The sequence below is a fragment of the Megalops cyprinoides genome, chromosome 3, assembly GCF_013368585.1.
Source record: "Megalops cyprinoides isolate fMegCyp1 chromosome 3, fMegCyp1.pri, whole genome shotgun sequence".
Classification (NCBI taxonomy): Eukaryota; Metazoa; Chordata; class Actinopteri; order Elopiformes; family Megalopidae; genus Megalops; species Megalops cyprinoides.
The window spans coordinates 3487227-3508529 of record NC_050585.1 but is presented as its reverse complement, the minus strand read 5'-3'; positions in this window follow the sequence as shown (position 1 = coordinate 3508529).

Below are 21303 nucleotides of genomic sequence, written 5' to 3'. Positions count from 1 at the left end.
ACAGAACATGAGTGACTCTTAGTGAAACAATGGAAACAGGAGAAGCAGTGGCTTTTGAAAGAAGCCTTATCAAAGGTAAGGGTTTGTTTTGTCATCTCTGGAAAGCCTTACAGAATGGTGGAATAATCATGCTTAACAACATCAGTGTTGATGCTGTACACATTACTGTGTTTTATGCCATTCTTCTGACATTTTTATTTTATTCATACATCCATACATTTTTGAGTGTTAATCACTTTTTGAAATTTAAATTTGAAAAGAAAAATCTTTGCAGTGGTTTGTCTCCTAGATATTTCATTGTGTTAGTTAGCTAACTAACGGTCACTTCCAGCTGTGTAAAGGAACATGAATGCACAATAACAATGTAGAATGACTGAACGTGAATCTGTTTGAGAGGTCACTTAAATCACAATGTCCATTAATCATAAGTAACCAAAAATTGAGTTCCTTCTTCAAAATGTCTGACTGTCTGATGTATTATCCCTTAAGAGACTGAATTTTGAAATAAGGTTTTAATAGGAATAGCAAGCAAATTTACAGGATGAATTCTATTCTCAGAATGATTTATGTCAGATGTACAGTATGTACTCAGATTAACTGCCATAATGAAACAACACATTTAATTAACACTGATTTTTCATGAGTTGTAGTGTTTTTCTTCATTGTGATAAGAAAGAGGCTTCTGTTAAATAAAATGCAATGTAATGCTCAGTTAAATAGCAAGTCAGCACTTCAATGGATCGCTTCAACTTCAGATGCAAATGAAGGTGCATGTCAGGTGCCAGTTACGGAAACACAGGATAGTCCCATATCGAAACAGGACATTGGCATATAATGTATTATGCACAAAAGTCCTGATCTTAAATTTAAAGCACAACCTGGTAACTGACCAAAAATGATTAGGAGCTTATGTTTCCTTGATAATCCCCTGCGCTCTGCACCCTGCACCCTATCTCCCCCTACATCCAAACCAATAAACATGCAGAACATGTAGGGATATGCTCCCTATATTTTTTCATCATACATCAACACACTTTTTCCATATGAATGGTCTGGTGCTGTCTGTTCTGTCAAGTCAAGCAGCAACAAGTATGCCAACACGGCTGCTATCAACACACAAAAGTCACTGTTACTTTGACCATGTCATACATAAGTAATACAAAATTACTTATTAAGGGTGCAATGATTTCTCTCACTGGTCAAAGTTTTATGCATTGTAAACAGTACTTGGTGTGTGTTTATATGTATTAAAATGGTGAATGTCTGTTTGTGTCAGGGCTCCGCCCCCTTAAGGCACAGTGTTTTTGTTTTTCCATGTCCTTGTGCTTTTGTTTTCCTTGTGTTCCAGCCCCGCCCCGCTCCCCGCCTGGTCCCTGCCCACCTGATTTCCTCATTGCCTGCACCTGCCTGCCTGCTCACCTGCATCCCATCTCCTCGTTACCCCAGCCCTATATCTTCCCTGCGTGTCTCTGTCTTGTTGCTAGTTCGTTTCAGTGTTTTTCACCTGTCTCGTCCCCGCGTTTTGTTTTTCCTGAGTATTTGCTACATTGCCGATCCTGCCCGTTTCCCGACCACGATTTCTGCCTGCCGTTTGGATCTGATCGCTACCACTCACCTGCCTGGTTCCTGACCCTGTTCTCCCTGACTCCCGATTTTGGATTTGCCCCCGGACTGCTTCTCTGTGTTTTGAACCCTGTCTCTGGATTTACGAACTGCCTGTCCCTTTCAATAAAGCGCCTGGAACCGGAACATCCTGTGGTCCGCGTTTGTGTCCCAATCACCGGCGCTAACAATTTGTTAGAAAAAGACCACTTGAATATAGTCTGCTTTTAAAACCAAATAATGACTGGTCACCTGTATTTAATCAGGCTTTAATTAGTAAGGTGTGGCTTGTTAGCCAATAGGCTGGTTCCCCAAATTGACACAAGTGAACACAATTAACGAATTATTGACAACATTTAACAATTAGGGAGAGGTGGTGAAGGCTCTCCTTCACAGTGCCACAAACACAGACTGTTTAGTACATCAAACATGCTTAGTACATCAAAACAATTTTCCTGGCTATTCCTTTCTTTTTTAAAAAACCCTTTACTCTATGTGTCTGTAAAGTTTGATATGTATCGTAAATCTCGCATTGAAATTAATTGTCATGTTTAGATGGCCCTTAATAATAAAAACATAATCTAAAAAATTTATGGGACTGCACAGTGATGAATGAACAACCTGATCACTGAAAATACTTAGGGCTTTTTCAATTGAATTAGATTTTTGTAAGCATGGAACAGAGTGTTTATTTGATTTCTTGTCAATTATAGTGGCAGGTGTTCAAAAGGACATGTATCAAAGAATCCATCTGTTTTTACAAAAATGTTGAATGTTGTACATTTCCAACAAATAAAATCAGATGTACTTGCTTCAGAGAACAAAGGAAGGGGTCACCATATGAAAAAAAACATATTCAAACCATTTTAGTTAATCTACATTAACTTTGAGTCTAGAGCTGCAGGCGATGTGACAGTTTGCTGAAACATATATGTGCAATTTGATTATTTTTCTTTTCTAGGTAACCATGTAAACGAGTCACATTTTTGAAGGAGCTTTCTGCATTTTTTATTTGCATCAGCTATGATGCTTCTTGTTGTTAATCTAAGGAACAGTTTCTGTCCCCTAGTAAAAATGAATAAATAAATAAATTGTTTTAAGTTTGATTACCTCTACTCTTGCCTTTTATAATCTATGAATATGCTAATCAATTCTATACCACATATGAAACAGTGATGAATCTTGTATGGAACAGGAGTCAAATCCTCCATTTGGCATCACTTCAATAGCTAGTCATATCTCTTTTCTGTGCCAATTTATTTTCTGAATTAAGCATCATCTGTGTTCCTTTTGCCCACAGCCTCCTACTTTGGTAAAAATGAGAAAAAATACTCAGGGAGACATATGGAGTAAGGTCAAGGACACAGCTGTGAGTTTTTAAAGTACAGAATGTCTGAAGTTTCCTCATCTTCACTTATAGTGTTTAAACAGGGAACATGTCTGGAACTAACACACAAAAACACAAGGAAAATTCAAATTAAAAGTCAAAATGTTCTGGGAAATGTTCTCAGCAATATTATATTTGCATCAAAATGAAAATGCCTGAGAAACTCATGCTCAAGCTTTCTCCTTTTTTCATTTTAATTGCTGACATACAGTGTACAGTAACACTAGTCTTCCCGTAGAAACTGTAACAAGCCAAAAATCCTGTGAGCTACATCTGGAAACCATAAAATCACTGAAGCAGTAAGACTGGGCACACTTTTCCAAATGCCTCCTAATGTGTGTTTGAAACATCCATCAGGAACATTTGAGAGCGACTATGCATACTGTAGTTTGTCTGGTACATACACACACACATACAGTGGGAATGGAACAGCACACAGCACAGTGTTTACATTCTTGTCATTCATTCACCCATCTGCCTCAGTACTGTTATTGATCTTGAGCAGCATTGTCGCCTCATTCTGCTGTCGATTGCAGAGGCTGAGCAACCCCAAGCCTTGTGAACGCAGATGAAAGACCTCCAAAGAAGAAAAAAAGGGTCCACTAGTGGTCCACTAGTAGGAGCTCTTCCAAACAAAGAGCTCCCATTAACAGAAGACAATGCTGCCATGGGTACACAGCTGCTGAAGAAGTTGTTGGCTTTCAGAGGAGTTATAAAACTAAGGCCTTTACTCATTGTGGTTAAAGGCCTGATTCTGAGTCTGACTCATGCAATATGATCACGTAACCTGTCCGGTTTTATTGCTGTCTTTGCTGAATAGATACGCAGAAAAATGATTTCAGGCAGAACCCCCTGGGCAGTGGCATCAATTCCTCTGTAAGACATGTCATATCAACTCAAATGAATTAAACATGGTAGGCTAGGCTGTGTTACCAGACATGTAAGCTCTTTGCTTACAATAACATGCAGATAGTATGAGGAGCAGAAACTGTACCAGGGTGAGTGTACAGTGCATTCTCATTAATTTCGGTGAAGTCTGATTATGATGTTCTATGAAAGCAGACAGCCATTAATGTCAAGCCCTGAAGAGTCAAAAATGGCAAAATACAGTGTTAATACATGGCAACCACATTGTTTCATTCATTCAGGCAGCCAGGTAACTACATTACAAAGTAAGTGTTACACGCCAAGCCCGTAGCCCTAGTCTGACAAAAAGTGATAAAACTACAAATAGCGAACAATATTGAGCAACTAGTTTGCAAGCTTGTGAGCGAATTAGATAGCAAGCTAGTCACCTCAGCATGATTTTTTCTGTGCTGGCACCCCATGCCGTCCCCGGCAAGATGCCGCCCTGTGCGGCTGCCCATGTTGCCCATACGTAAATCTGCCACTGACCATAGGTAACATTCACAAGATAGCTAGCAAGCTGGCTAGCTCCAATGAGGGAGGTATTGGCCATTTGCTAGCTACCTAGAATACCAAATTTTGCAGCAAACGATTTGTCATTATCACATAGATAAGAACAGATTACTCTCATCATGCAATGTACCACAGACTTTTGGCACTAACATTTTCGGGCAACATTTGGTGCTAAAGTTTTTACTGTCTGACTCATCTTTCTTGATTACCTCACTCCACACATATACCTGGAGGCTGTGCATAGATCCTTCAGGCAGATCCTTCAAGGTATCTTGGAGGGGTGGGGAGTCTAACCACTGGGGTACCTCAGGGGTCGGTGCTTGACGCCCTCCTCTTCTCGCTATACACAACCACACTGGGCCTGATCATTCAGATGCATGACTTCTCCTACCACTGCCATGCCGATGACACCCAGCTCCACCTCTCGTTTCAACCTGATGACCCCATGGTCTCAGCTCGGATCTCTGCCTGTCTCTCAGACATCTCAGCCTGGATGAAGGAGCGCCACCTTCAAGTCAACATAGCAAAGACTGAGCTCCTAGTCATCCCAGCCAGTCCGTCGATCCAACACAACATCACTGTTCAGCTAGGCTCAATGACACCAACTCCATCCAGGTCTGCAGGGAACCTGGGGCTAGTGATTGATGACCAGCTAAAATTTACCGACCCAATTGCGACGACTGCCAGATTCAGATTTGCACTGTACAACATCAGGAAAATCCAGCCCCACCTATCTGAATATGCTGCACAACTCCTTGTCCAGGCTCTTGTCATCTCAAGACTGGACTGCAATGCTCTCTTGGCTGGCCCACCTGCATGCACAATTAAGTCTTTGTAGTTGATACAGAATGCGGCTGCAGGACTGGTTTTCAACCAACTAAAGAGGGTCATATTACGCCACTCATTGTCTCGCTCCATTGGCCCCCTGTAGCTGCCTATACCAAGTTCAAGGCTTTGATGCTTGCATTCAGGATGACCAACAAAACTGCACCTACCTACCTGAACTCACTACTACAAGCCTATGTTCCCTCCCGACCGCGATGCTCTGTTACCGAATGGTGCCTGATGGTCCAGTGACATCACGGTGCAAAATCACTATCCAGAACTTTCTGCCGAATCCCTCTATGTCTCCAAGAAATATCTGAAGATACAGCTCTTCTGCTCTCATCTGAGCACCTGAAACACTACCGCCTAAAGGAATGTCTCATTTCCAAAATGTTTCCCTATTAAAAAAATAAGAAAATGTTATCTAATGGTTTAATGCACTCGTCATCTCTACCAGCTAGCTTATACCCTGTCTGGCCAACCTTTTAAACCTGATCATGCAGCACTTCCAATATTGTTGACTCCTTTCGGTTTTTTGCTTGTGTTGTACTCTACCTCACTTGTAAGTTGCTTTGGATAAAAGTGTCTGCTAAATGAATAATGTAAATGTAAATGTGCATAGTCTTACATGCATTCATATGCAAATTTTTGCAGATGCTTCCTTTTGCATGTCTGCTAAAAGTGTTGTGATCACGCAACACATACATGACATACGTATAGCTATATAGTGGTATATGCTGGCCATACCTATTGCAGTGCTTATGACAATAGACATGAGTTACAGTCTGTTACAATGACAATGGACAGTCTGAAGCATCACTGACCAGCATTTTTTTGGAAAAAATGTGCAGAATTTTTAGAAATGTTTAATTTCAAAAACATTGAATATATTACCAGATGTATGGAATTTCAATTTAAAATTTAAAATTTCATATTGGTTCTGAAATGACATGATTTGATAAAACCACTGAAAGACAACTCTCAACCATGGAGCATGAACATACTCACAGTAATAAAGCTATGTTTTCCAAATTGACAAGTTCTCCCAACCAAACTACCAGCTGATACACGTTTTACTGCAAAATGACTGTCATAAATGACCCAGTAACTACAAATCACTAAGGTTCATTTTTGAAAGTTTCCATATATATATTGAGAGCAGCAAAGCTGTTTTTAATATTGGAAATCAACTGTGTATATTCATCAGCAGTTTTCTCATTGACTCATTTTCTCATTTGTTGGAGCTATCATTATGGACTATATTAAACATACATTTACATATTATTTGGTCATAGGGTTTTGAGTAATAACACTTTAAAATTAAAGTCACAATTTAAACAAAACACAGGCAATAAGTGCTACAGATTCATTACTTCTGAGAGACTGATTATAGCTTTAGACACACTTAGCATACATTGCAAGGTAGGGTGATGTGTGGTGTAGTGATTAAAGACATAGCGTGTAACTGTGAGGTTTCAGGATCCAGCCCAAGACATGGCCCTGCTTTTTTGTTGTTCTTTGAAGCAAAGTATTGAGGCCATTCTGTAAACATTCTACTGTATCAATTCATGATGTGTGAAATGACTCTGCAAGCAATGCAACTTACCTTGGATGAGCAAATAAATAATAATAAAAACAGTAACATGTCCTCCCACCTCTTGTACCTTTAATTGAAAAGCAGCTTTGTAAAAAGCTGCTTACTTTGTTAAGAGTTAGGTGGCTTTGTTACCGGTAGAGGAATTTAGAAGGCTGGCATAAATGTAGAGACAACATCAACTGCAATTGTCAAGTACATTGTTCAGATTAATTCCACAGGCTTTTGAAGTAAAATCTGTCCGATTTGCTGTACAAATCCCAGTAGTATTCAGGAGGCAACTGCTTCAAATGTAATAGATCGATACTGTTCAATACTGTCCCTACACAAGGGAAAAGCTTTCTCCAGCCACATACCACATCCATGGGGCCTCTGCTCAGGTCACCACGCTATGCCAGCCTCTCCTCTTCTCAATTAGCCTGACTACATTCCCTAACCCTCATGCTGCCATCAGACATGTGGCTCTAACTGTGGTGCAGTCAGTTTGCATCTGGCCTGCGATTTGTTCGCCTCTGGAAAAGATATATGGACAAGCTTAAAATATCCCCCTCCACAAATACAGCAGCTCAAAAAAATAATACCCCCTAGTCAAAGCCTTCTTAGACCTTGGTCCTAGCATCCCTTCGAACCTTTTGTAACATCCTTCCATTTTTACTTACTCATTTTCAGGTAATTGCATTGTTACATTGACAATCAATTTCTACACCACCCTTAACAAACACTTTAAAAATTTAGCCATCTCGGTTTGTTCTTATTCCTGAGGATTGAGACAAATTGCATATTGCTGCAAATAATATGTGGCTTCTCGACACAGCAAAGGAAGATGGGAAAAGGGGCAATTCAGCATTAAATAAATTACATTTTGAGAAGTAGTTTTGCATTACTCGGCTTCCACTTGGCCCCAAAACACAGAGGGGAAATTTGTTTAGGCAAAAGTAATCTGCCCTTGTAAAATTCTTTTGCATATCATTGAGTAAGAAATTACTATAAAAGGGAACACATTATTGATTAATTCATTACAATCAGTTAGAAATTACTGTGAGTACATTATCTGAGCAGATATATAAATCTGATCTTAAAATAAGACACATTTGAATACTTCACATCAAAAATTAGAAAGTGGAAACAATTCTAACATTCAGCAAACCTTTACAGAGGAAAAATATATATAGGTATAACTATTTAAAAATCTTTGTTGCACTGCATGAATAATCTGTCAAAAGGTGATATGTCTGTATGCCTGCATTTCTTTTTTGTTATGCCTCCTTGTTTCTTTTTTGCTTTTCTATGGCATAATATAGTACCTGTTTTCCACTTTAAAAATGTTCTAATGCACAAATATACATGTGCCCAATATTGATTAATTCCACGGGCATCAGTTAGGATTATTTTTCCATGTGTCTCCAAAAACACATCATTTAGTGTACCAAAAAGTTTTCACAATAATTTTGAGAAACACAGTACATCTTGTCTCTCCTACCTGACTGAGCACCACTGTGGCCACTCCCAGCCCACCACAGATGAGAGAATAATATTAGGACACCCCTCACCCCATAGGCATTTCAGCATTATAATTTCTGCATTATGTTTTAGTCATTATTAAAGTATCAAATGCACAATGTCCCAGCAGTCAGCAAGGTTGAGGTGTGAAGCACATGAATAAAAGTATAATGTCATAATATGGACATTGTACATTTGTCAGGCTTCCCCCTTTTGTTACCCTACCCATTTTCTTTTGTTATCCTACCATTTTTCTCTGTATCACCTTTGATAAAAAATTATTTTCAAATAGCAAATAACGTGCACCTACAAAGCTGGTCATTCTTTGACAATTTTACCATTTCGTGTATGGGTGTTCATTGGGAACAAATTGTAGTAAATTGAACATCCACCCCTTATATTTAATTTAGTAATTCATGCTAATACAAGCATAACTACACTTTTGTGTTAGGAGTTGTGTTAATCAGTCTTAAAATCCCTTTGGACTCGATATGAAAGATTAATGAGATCTGGCTACTTTGCTCCAGTTTAGATGTCAAGCATACTATTTCCCAAATCTGAGGGAGTGCTGCTTAAGGTCAGACATATTAATCACTCTCAGCATGCTGTCACAGGTTTCATGGAAGTCATAGAATAATTATAATATGTTCAATGTAAGGAGCTGTGCTAAAAGAGGGAGCAGGAGACAGACAACTTTTTCACGTTAGGCCCCCATTAGTGACAGCAGTGACTTTGATGATCACGGTTATGACATAGTAGACACCCAGCGGCCTGTTTGTAATTGTTATCATGATTTAAATAGCATTAACTGAGTGTATAGATAGTCACCTTTTTTAGACATTGCATTATTGGAAACTTTGAAACTGGATCTTGGGGAACTAAATCCTAGACACAATGTTATAATGTTACATTCTGGAACAGAAGCTTGAAACCTGATTGTTCACAAAAGATAGCTTGATAAATATATGAGTTAAATACCCATTGTAGCGAAGGGTGAGAGCAGTCACCCCACCCAGCCTCGTACCCAGGTCTACGGGGTACCAACCATGCAATGTTGACCGCGATGCCAAAGAGCCAGGCTCGTTGGTATGGCAGTCAGAGCACATACTCAACTGTAGTGACAGTACTCTGTCACACTGCCCTCCCCTTCGGGAAGTGCACCCATGCGCTTCAGGCACCAAGGTGTCCCTCACACATTCCCTTGCCATACTTCTCCCATCCCAGGGTGCCCCACTCACCAGTGCTTCACCCATCTCTGGGGTCCCTCACACCGGGGTCAAGCTAACCTGGGGGTCCCTCATACAGCTCACACACTGGGCACGCCTCTGATGGCCTCGCAGCCAGCCATCCCACTGCTAACACCATTTGTTCGCTACAGGTCTACGGGGTACCAACCATGCAACTTTGACCGCAACGCCAGAGAGCCAGGCTCATTGGTATGGAAGTCAGAGCACATACTCAACTGTAGTGACAGCACTCTGTCACACCCATAAGATTCGAACACCATATAAGCATTTGTACATTTAGATGTAGATACACAAAGTAGAGTATAAATTTTCAGTATTGTGATGCACTCTATGCAATGGCTTGGAAATGATAGGACATGTTGAGGACAGTAAGATCACAGTCTTTGGACAGGTGTTTACTACAGGGTGAGTGAAGCAAACAAACTATTTTTCAGACTTTTTTCACTTTTTTGCCACTTTTACTGTGTTTTTCCCACTTACATTGTCAGTCTCTCTCCAGTCATGAATCTGGACTGTGTGTCATAAAATGAAATCAAGAAATAAACAGATAGGATAAACAGACAGATATTTATGTTGCACAGGAGTGTACTGAAAGTCATGAGTAGTTGTTTCAAATGGCTTGGTGACTGCAGGAACAGTATAAACAACTGTATACACAACAACGCAAACTTAGGTTGAATAATCTGTGATATTAGCCGTTTGCCTCCACTTCTGAGAGACAACATGACCTTTGCAACCCCACTGCAAAGGACCTGATTGGCTCTCTGTGCAAAATACCAAAGTCCCTCTCAAAGGAGTTTATCAGACCTATTTTCAGTCAAGGAAGTGACATTGCTGTCTGTAGCAGACTCACATACATTAAAAGTTCCACTAAATATGTATGCAAAATATATTAAAAAGTCTGGCCTATAGAGGTTGCAGAGATTAAATTTTCATGTGTGTCTCAGAAATTATGTGACTTTAACTTTACCCAACCATCTGAAAACTGAACTTAAACTTGTAAAAGGCAGAGTGGATCTTCAATAAATGGGTCCTTTGCTGCTCTTTATTGCATTTTTGTTGTGTTCTAAGGGAGCACAATTGCTACCAGTGCTTTACTTTCCAGGCAAATTGCCATCTGCCCTGTCTCCCTCTCAGAAAATGTTCATTCTCAAAATTCTGTGCATCTGCTTTCAGTCACTTCCCACATAAAAGGCAAGCTGTTTTTTCAACACCAGCAGATATGAAAAACCTTGGGCCTGACATTGTTCTGTATGTATATAGAGCTCCAGCCTTCTGCAGTGTGATTTAAGCAGAACTGGATGTATTTCTAACAAAATAAGACTTATCCTGACTGACTGATTGATTTGTCCAGGAGGAATGGCCTGGAAATTTGCCAGATGGCATAGAAAAAAGAGAAATGCTAATAATACACATTACAGCATGTATGACGTTGTAAAGCATTCCACATCAATTTCAAAATAAATCTCAGTAATTGATTGAATTGATTTATTTGAATAGAACAGCATTTGCCCCAGGATCACACAATCCTTAGTACAGTACTGGCCATCATGTTTAGGGTAACCAGAATTTATGTCTCCACAAAGCATGACCTGGGCCTATACAATACACACAGTGTGACACTCAACTCTCCAGAGTGGAAATACAGCTGCCTAGAGTCCATGAAAGGAGGGTATTAATTCACTATGCCAAAAAATAAGTGATTAAGATAATCTACATTAAAATCCCCACACATTTATGTTTCTGTTTTTTTCAGTACAGGTTTTCAGACAGTATACAGTGCTGTGTGCCCCAACATGTGTGCACAGACAATGACAGATGTATTCTGGTTTGCCTGTTATGCAGTCTATATTGTTAATGTATTGTATGTATTGTATTTGTATTATTCTAGATATATTCCTTGTACAATATATCTGGTCAGATAATGTACTCACAGTAATTTCTAACTGGTTGTAATGTATTAATCAATAATGTGTTCTCTTTTATAGTAATTTCTTACTCAATGATATGCAAAAGAATTTTGGTTTAAAATAGGGTGGGCAATGCCCTGGGTCCCCCACGTCTTGTCTGGTGGGCTCCATACATGAGTAATCTCCTTGGCTAATTCTGTCTTCTTTAGGTGATGTCATAGCTCCTGTGAAGGGACAATTCCATTCTAAAGAGCTGATGCATATTTCATTTTAGTTCATTGCATACATATGCACTGTATCTCCACACAAGCTGGTTAATCAGCTTTTAGCAGGCTCCACTTGACAGTGATATTCATACTGTGTCAATATCTATGACCCCCCCCCCCCCCCCCCACAGACTGTCATACTGTGACATCCCAGGCATGCCTGCTAATAATTGTCATTTCATCCACTCTCTGTACAAACTGTTAACTCGTTAAAAGAATGGTGTTAATGATATGCTTACAGTGATTAATTCTGTCAAACTTGCATCTGGTGGAAAATGACTCTTTTGCAAATTTTCTCTCCTCTCACAGAAGGATCAGTAGTTTATAATGCCTTGCAGGCTCATAGCTTGTGGTTAAACCTTATTTATTTTCGGATAATAATATCATTTCATTTCAGTATGTTTTTGACTTTTGGTTAGGAAATGCAGCTCTGTCTGAACCACTTGGACTTGGCAGTGTGAATACAGGCTATCTTCTTTGGGCACCCATGTCTGCCAGTGCTGGCCGGTGTCTATGTATGACCAGGCTGAGCTCATTGAATGTTTAGTGAGAGAGTCAGTGAATGAGTCTACCTGTCTTTCTCTGCCTCTCTCTCTCTCTCTCTCTCTCTCTCTCTCTCTCTCTCTCTCTCTCTCTCTCTCTCTCTCTCTCTCTCTCTCTCTCTCTCTCTCTCTCTCTCTCTCTCAATTCTGCCAAAACTCAGAGACAGAACAGCAGCGGGAGCACCGCTGTGGATGACAGATTCTGGGCTTCCTTCAGGATGAGGTCACGTTTCCAGCCTCCTCCCATGTTCATATTCAAGCTTCAGTACATTCTGGTGCATTACTTGGTGTTCACAGGAGAGAAGGGCTTATGGAGATGTACAATCAGGTGAATTAGATGTTGTGCATTTCAGCATGAAGTTACCAAAACTGCTGCTCCTTCTGAAAGTATCCCCCAGTTAAATCCAGAACTCCTTTTGTGTGCCCATTTTGTACATTTTGAGTGTGGATGGACTGCATAGGATGTTTTCTTGAACGTTTGAAACTTCTAAAGCTTTGAAACTTCCATGAAAATGAAAATCATTCAAATAAACATACTGATAAAAGGAAGACCATAATTGCCTATTTTATTTTACACACATGAAAGAACATGTAGGGTGTAGGGTGTTTAAGACCTCGCAAACATTTTGAAGGAATAAAACAGCAATATTATCTCAGTTTGTGTCTGTATGTTTTGCAATTTATTGGAACTAGTGATTTCATGTCATCGAAAAACACAGAATACACTCTCTGATTGCTGTATGGAACACTCATATTCTAATAATTAGAACCAGATATAATTAGACCTCTACTAATTAGAAATTGAGGTCATTGTCAGATATTATATGATAAGACTTGGAATAACTTAGCTTTATCATACTTTATGCTACCGCAATGAGAATACTGCCTTGAATATTAAATAGTTTCCTCTGTTGTGAGTGTCTGCTTTAATGGCAGCCTGTACCCACCTGCCTTTGTTGAAATTTGTCTTGCACAAATTTAAATATTTAAATCAGTCAAGTGCAGAAGACTTGACTCATATAACTACTCCTCTGTTATGATCATGCAGATGTGGGAAAGGTATAATGAAGCAAATTAGAAAATAATGAAGCAAATTACACCACCAAAAGGAAAAAAAATTAGTGTGTCATTAGTGTGCAAGCAATCACATTTACCAATTTTGACACTCAGGGGTTGTTTCAGACTATACTGCCTGTGGAATTTTACAATGCAGGAAATGTGCTCTCCACTTAAGCAATTAAATATTTGATCCGATAAGTTAGTCTTAGCCCCCTGAACCTGAATGTCTTAATTGAACCAATATATCCATACCACTACACCATTGCTGGTCCTAGAGAGCTGAAACCCAACATCACTCTTCAGTATCAAAATGAGGGCCTTATCTAAGCACATTTGGGCAGCTTGCATTTTTAATTGCTGAAACACGGTTTTCTATAACTATTTACCATTAAATAGTTTTACCATTAAATAACCATTTACCCCAGGACCCATATCAATGAAGTTCATCATGAGCAAGTCACCCTTATTCAGAGCAATGCATGATGCATGGCTTTGAGGTTTGCTTGAAGAACTCACTCCCTTGAATGTGATGCTGGTGATTCAAAATTTGTAAATGCAGCAAACACACCTTAGTAAGATGCTGGCTACCATTAGTTAGATATAATAGCAAGTAAAATAAAAAGCAACAGTACCTCTATTCTCTCATGGATGTTTTTGTGGATCACATTTCCCAGGATACACATAGATAGATAGATAGATAGATAGACAGAAAATCTCAAAGACTGATTTGAAAATGAAACCACTTAATCACCTCTCTGTAGTAATCAACAGCATGAAGCTAAAATGAGCCCAAGATGGAATGAATTATATTAACATGGAAATTAATTTGTTATTAATACCTTTTTATACAAAAGACCCAGAGGGGCAAGAGGAAATTATACCCTTTGCCTTAGGGAAGCATCCGTCCTGATATAAGAAATGAAGCTGCCACTCCAAGTCCCCTTTCATACCATTTTCCTGCAAGCAAAACCTTTAATTTTTCTTAAAGCTGCTCTGAAAGAATGCTATGTGAAGAAAAAATATTGCAAGGCATTTGCTGTCAGTACTTCTGTTTGATGTCTAGCTTTTGTTTGATTTTTGCATAAATGTGCTTTTGTTTTTGTTTACAGCCCATCATCCCACCTCCTGTCCCGCCTATCTGCCCTTCTGCCACACCCACCACCTGAAGCGCATCCTCTGCACCTGTTCCCTGTTAACTCATCACCAGCCTGTGTATATACACCCCTCTATCTTCTTTGTTTCTCTGCTGGTTCATCTCAGTGTATTTGTCTGTTTTGTTCCTGCCTGTTTATATGTGCTTGCTCTGGTTTTTTGACTTTCTGCCTGTATTTTCAGATTTTAAAATTGCCTTGCGATTTTGGATTTCTGCCTGAGGATTTTCTGGTTTCGACTCGGACTGTTTTTTTGTTTTTTGGCTTGCCATCAAATAAATACCTGGTTTGGCATTCTAGTCTGCGCCTGGCTCCTTCCACCTGAAAGCCTGACAATTTGCATTGATTTTCACAATAAAAAACGATACTAATTATTACCATTAAAATTTGTTAAGTACTAGTAACTGTAGCTTATGTTGCTGCAGTAATAATAATAATAATAATAATAACAGAAGAATACAGTTCCTATGGCAGCAGCCATAGGGGTAATAGTATTCTGCTTGTCAATATTGTAGTTTTTTCTCTTTTCATTGTACATTATCACTGGGATTATAACTTTTTCTTTGCTGTCACATATCCACTGACTTAAATGCACTGACTTTTACCTTGAACGCTGTCTAGAAACTTATTTTGAAACATATTTTGTGCTCAGACGCTGTTCAGAATGAGGTCAATTAATTGACATGTTCTTGAGATTTCCTGTCCTTTGATAAAGCAGTAGGGTGACTGCAGTAAGTACATATCTATAGTCTATATCAAGTATGCAGAAGTCATCCTAACTTACTTATCTGTCATTCATTTAGTGTACAAACCACAGGTTGCAATCCCTGTTACAATGCCAGTCCCTCTCTTCAGTAGAGCAAGGAATGCCTTTGAAGTAATAAACAAGACCCTTGGTTGGGTGGTTATTGGCAATTAGAAAAGGCTGTCTTTTTTCTTGTCTCACCTCTATCACTGAAAGAGCAGTTTATTTAAGATATACCTGAACCAAAGGTATATCTTACCTTTTCCATTTTCTATATCTTTTCCCCATTCTTTCCCATCCAAGTATCAGCAAAGATTAAATACCTAGCCACTACATTTGTGCTAAAAGGCTCCATTCATCCTCCAATAGGAGCTGTACCACATAAAGTTTATAATCACTCCACAAATATTCTCAAATGTAAATTGGTTTATTAAAATAAATGGTCCTGGCTCCATGTGATTCTCACACAGTCTATTGCTCCATTAAGCAAATGGAATAAAGACTTCCAAGTCATCTTTTTGTTCACCCATTCTATGACTGAATGCATGAAAAAGAAATATATCAGGTTGGCATAAATTGTGTAGGTTCTAAAGTGCTGGGCGAAAGCAGCCACAAGGCAATAAATATAGATCAGTTGGAAAGCTTTAATGTTGCCTGAAATTTTATTGGGAGTTATGGTTTAGAATCTACATGGCAACTTCTTTAATACACATAGAGCCTGCCTTACAATTGCCTATGGAGGGAGTACCCAGCCATGTAAGACATGCATATGTATAGATTTGTTTTTGGACAAAAGCAAGAGCAAGAACAAGTTCTGGGGCCGGGAACGCTGTGCCGGATCCGCCTGAAGAAGGTACTCTTATTACTTTCGGGGACCTTGGGTGAGTGAGTAAATAACATTACATTAGTCGTAACTTATATTGTAACATGGTGACAGTTAAACTGCAACATTAGCTTGTTGGCTTCCCACCAAATGAATACAAAGTTTCTATTAATTCCAGACAATGTAACAATAAACTAAATCTACATACTGCAATATTTGGCATACATACTATCTAAACACTTTAATCTATAAACCTATATATATAAATCTATTATCAAGAAGATAAACAATAGCATATTTATGTATAGATATTATAACTGTAAAGGAAACTAATGTCATATATACTCTCCTTTTAAATGGTAACTGATATTACAGAACATAAAGGTCAAAGGTGGCTCTGCTTGCCATTGCCAAGCAAACACCACAGGCTAGGTAGCTACACAACTTGTACAACAGGTTAAATGGCATATGTTACATTATATTATATTATTGTCATTTAGCAGATGCTCTTATCCGGAGTGACTTAGTTTTATCCATTTATTAAGTACCTTGTTCAAGAGTACAGCAGCGGTGCTCCAGTAGGGAATAGAACCAGCAACCTTTCAGTTACAAGCCCTGCCCCTTATGTCTTAAAGAAATTAGAAACAGGGTGGGAAATCTATGTTCAGTTGCAACCCAATCAGGTGTTTTAATACATTTTTAAACAATAATTTAAACTAAAATGAACTAGGATTTATGTACAAAAAGCTTATTTGTGTGCCCTTTTTCATTAGATGTTTTGACACTACACCTTCGGATAGGGTGCATCCACTAGGTTGACAGGCCCAACCTGAGCCAGGTGGCTGAACCAATGCTCTTCCCCCAGGCAATGTGATGCCTTTTCTCCCTCTTGCCCTACTGCATTGCAGATTTTCACTGACAGATTTGCAGACTTTCACTGCTGGCCTCTTATGCCCAGTGTTTTCAATATTCTCCACAATGACTGTTCTGGAAATCCCCTCATTCTAACTTCTACTGAAAGGCACTTTACTCTCCACTCTTTATGGATGCACTCATCCATTAGCGGCTGCTACTTGCACAAATTCTTCTCATGTGGCCCCCTCATACAATCCTCCTAAGGGACTGTCAGTTCCAACATAACAATGTTTTTGTAGACCTGGAAAAGAGTAGCAGGTCTAGTCTCTGCATTGAACTGACAATGACCTGTAGGAGGGTAAGGCGCTGTCTGATGTCTACTTTTACTTCCTAGTCTGTGGCTGTCTCTGGCAGGCCATTCTCAGTGATGGGGGTCTTCTGTTGGCCTCCGTTGACTAGATGTTAGCCCAAGTGATCTATATGTACAGTACCTGGTTCCTCCCCATTACATGCACTAGGCTTGCTGCCTTATCCTGACTGCTCACATCAGCCTTGTCTCTTCCACCATGCTCCAGGTCTGTGACTGCACCACATCTGTCCTCTCTCTTGGTCTAGCCTTTCTCCATCTTGGCCATTGTATGCAGCCATTCCCCCACTATCCTGAGGCTATAGTGCTTGCGATGTCTTTGAGGTGCAGCCTGGATTCACAGAAGTAGGACCTGTCTTGCTTAGGCCACCTGGAATTCCTTAGCTATAACCCTGAAAGGCAGTTGCAGATTAGTAGCTGAACTGCAGAGGTTCATGCTGCTGAAGCTCTTTGATACACTTTGCCATCTCCTCAGATATCCATCCATGTCCCATTTTTTCTTTCCATGGCCTCAACTGTTGTCATGGGAAATTCATAAACCCAGAGGAGCCAGAGGACTCTTAGCAGGACACCATGTTGGTAGAACCAGGCTTTGTATTTTCCTTGAGGACCACTTTACATCCAGTCCATGTGGCCTTATCCCACAATCATTATAAGACATCTCCAGGAGAGATTCTAATGATTTTTTCAGGTTTTGTGAATACCACCACTCCTTCTCCTGGGTCTGCCAAGGGACTCAACTCTCATCACATTAGCCAGAAGTCTAGAAATCTCATGACAGAAGACTCAGAGTGATATTATGCCAACTTCTGTTCGGCCTTCTATCTTCGGTAAGAAACTAAGTTAGAGAGACTTGTTAGGAACCTTTGTTTAAGTGAAAGGTCACTGAGCTAATCCAAACCCAGGGCTCTGCCTCTGAGTCTAATCAGGAAGGACCACAAACATCAACAGGAGAAGAACCCATCCTCCTGTTCAAAGAGGGACAAAGAGCAAGACATACAGCCATGTCCTGCTCCAGCCCACACTGAAGAGTCAGGCTAGTGATCCAGTCCTACTCAGAGTGCAGTGAAGGACAAGCCACACGCCACTTCCTGCTGTGCCCAGCCAAGAAAGGAGGCTGGCAAAGGCTGAGTGTAACAGTTCAGTCTGCAAGATTCTCAATGTCTTTAACTTCTTCTCTTTAACAACACTTGTTCCCCACACAGCTGCTGTTGTTTATGTTTATGAAACTTCTTCTCATGTAAGTCAGTAAGATGACAAATTTAACATCCTCTCCCTTCAGTTTCATTTGAGTAGAATCTGTAAATGTTTAGGTGAAATTCCTACGATGGTGACCTGATAATTTATAATTGACAAACTATATTCATAAGAGGAATACTATATTCACCCCATTAAATGTTGCCTCTCTGGGGATAGCCATATCCACTAGTTATGTACTCACTTACCATGAATCCTCATCCTGAATCCACCAAAGTAGCCTCTTGTGAAATCCTGAATCTTACCAGACATATGGAATTTCTTCAGAATTCTGAGGACTAGCTGGTATAGGATGAAGCCATTTTAATTAATATTGAATTATGTACTTTTGTCATTTTATGTGTTGAAATATGAGATGCATATTTATCAGTTTATACATCCTAAGACGTTCCATGACACCATTGGGTAAATAAGCCACATACTAAAGGCACAAACAGCAAAATGACAAAAGAAAACCAAAACTATATTCAGGCAATTTCAATTTTATATTTCATTTTACTTTTGAATTTCCATTTTTTTTATTTCACACTACAGAGAGAAGAAATTTTGGAGTTTCAGAAACGTATGTCTTTATGCATTAGGTAGAAAGTCCCTCCCTGGACCTGTTATAAAGTTAAGGCAAGAACACATTTCATCTTATTGATTAGGGTATTCAGGTATATTGTTTTAATGCACTCTTCTTACGTTATATTACATTACATGCATTTAGCAGACGCTCTTATCCAAAGTGACTTCCACCACAATAGAACATAAGTGTTAAATGAGCAATAGACCAGGCTAACAACACTCCCAAATCAGTGAGTGTGAGCATAACCATTAAAGCCCTACCACAATTTTAATTTGTGCAACAAGACTAGGCAAGTATCCAACAATACATCATCACAATACTACACTATAAAAAAAACATCAAATACTAGAGGTAGCAGGTGTTAAGGGGCAGAGATTGAGATGAAACTGAGATACAATCTGAAGAGGTGGGTCTTCAGTCTGTGCCGGAAGATGGCCAGTGAGTCCGCTGTCCTAACCTCCATGGGGAGTTCATTCCAAAAGTGAGGGACCAGTACAGACAGGGATCGGGGCTGAGGGGAGCAACCGCAATGGGGAGCAAGCCCATCAGGAAGGGACAGTCAGTTGCCCCAGTGTTTCAGAGTGTAACGATCTTAATGGAACACAGGGTTAGAGCCTCAGTAATGGAGAATAGAGTAGTCTTTGTGGAATGACCAGCTCTAAAGCCAGACTGAAAAGGGTCAAGAAGGGAAGAGAAGAGAAGAAAGGAGGATAGCTGCTTAGCCACAGCTCATTATAGTGTTTTAGACAGAAAGAGTGAACGGTCGATAGTTCTGGACAGAGGTCCAGTGTCCATTTCTTCAGCAGAGGTTTGACTGGGAACAACAGTCTGCAGGAGAGGTGAGAAAATGCGATGCAGGGCACAGGTAGTAGGTCAATGTCCATGTAACGAGATGAGCAACATCAACATCTGAAAGTGCGGAGAATTTAGAGAGAGGGGGGTGGCAAGTGGAAGGAAGGAAGAAGAGGAAGAGGTGAGAGATGAGGGCTGTGGAGACTGGAGGGGTTACAAATGTTTATGATCTTTTGGTTGACATGATCTGCGAAGTCATCCTCAGAGAGATTACAGGGAGTGGGGGAGTCAGAGGATTGAGGAGGGAAGAGAAGGTAGAAAATAGTCTGCGTGGATTAGAAAGTGAGTTTTGAATTTTGGATTGACACTTGCAGAGAAGGCAGAGAGGAGTGCTTGATAGTTCCACAGGAGTTGGATTTTCTCCACTTCCATTCTGCAGCACGAAGCTTTGCCCTATTCTCACAGAGTAAATCCCTTAACCAAGGACACGGTGGAGTGGGTAATCAGACCTGGAAGTAAGAGGACAGAGAGAATCAAGGGAAGAGGATAGAGAAGAGAGAAGGGTGGATGCAGCAGAATCAGTAGACAGTTTATTGAAAGAATCAAGGGGCGGGAGAGAAGTGAGAACTGTGGAAGAGACAGCTGAAGGTGAGAGGTTTCATATTGTGGTAATCGGCAATAGCCCTATATTCTTTGGAAGAGGATGAGCTCCATACAAAGTGATCTGTTCCTAGACTGAGGAATGAGGTTCAGGTGTGATTGATTGAGTGTGTGTGTGGTTGCCTGGGAAGTCAGAAGACACAAACCTTGATTTCACAGGGAATTTTCTCTTCTGTTGCTGCTGTTGGGGCCAACTATAGTGGGAAAATTTTAAAGTTTTGCTGCTGCTCATATTGTGCCTTTTTAATCGGGTATATAATCCAGTTAATTTGTTTGTTTTAAAGGTTACACGGGAAGCCACTGAGTGGATGGCGCAACACAGAGAATTCTACACAGGCGATAATTACCTTTGAACTCCATGGGCCACATGTATCAACGGTGCGTACACACTAAAATCGTGCTGAGCACTTTTCTACACATAAAATGGTATTTATAAAAAGATACTTCCAGGGAAAACATGCATACCTCTGCGCATGGTCTTGAGGTGATGTACACACAAAATTTGTAATTTGCAGAAAAACCTCCATACACAAATCGCGGGATTGTGCGTACACATGATCCTACGGCAAGTTGTACACAAAGATTGATACATATGGCCCCATGTATTCTCATGTAAGTGAATGAAACTGGTTTGTTTAAAATTGTAATGTTTGCTTGCAGGTTTCACACAGTGGTCAGTGTGCGCAAGTGTGAAGCAAAGTCAGTAGATGGTGAAACATTTCTTAAGAACTAAG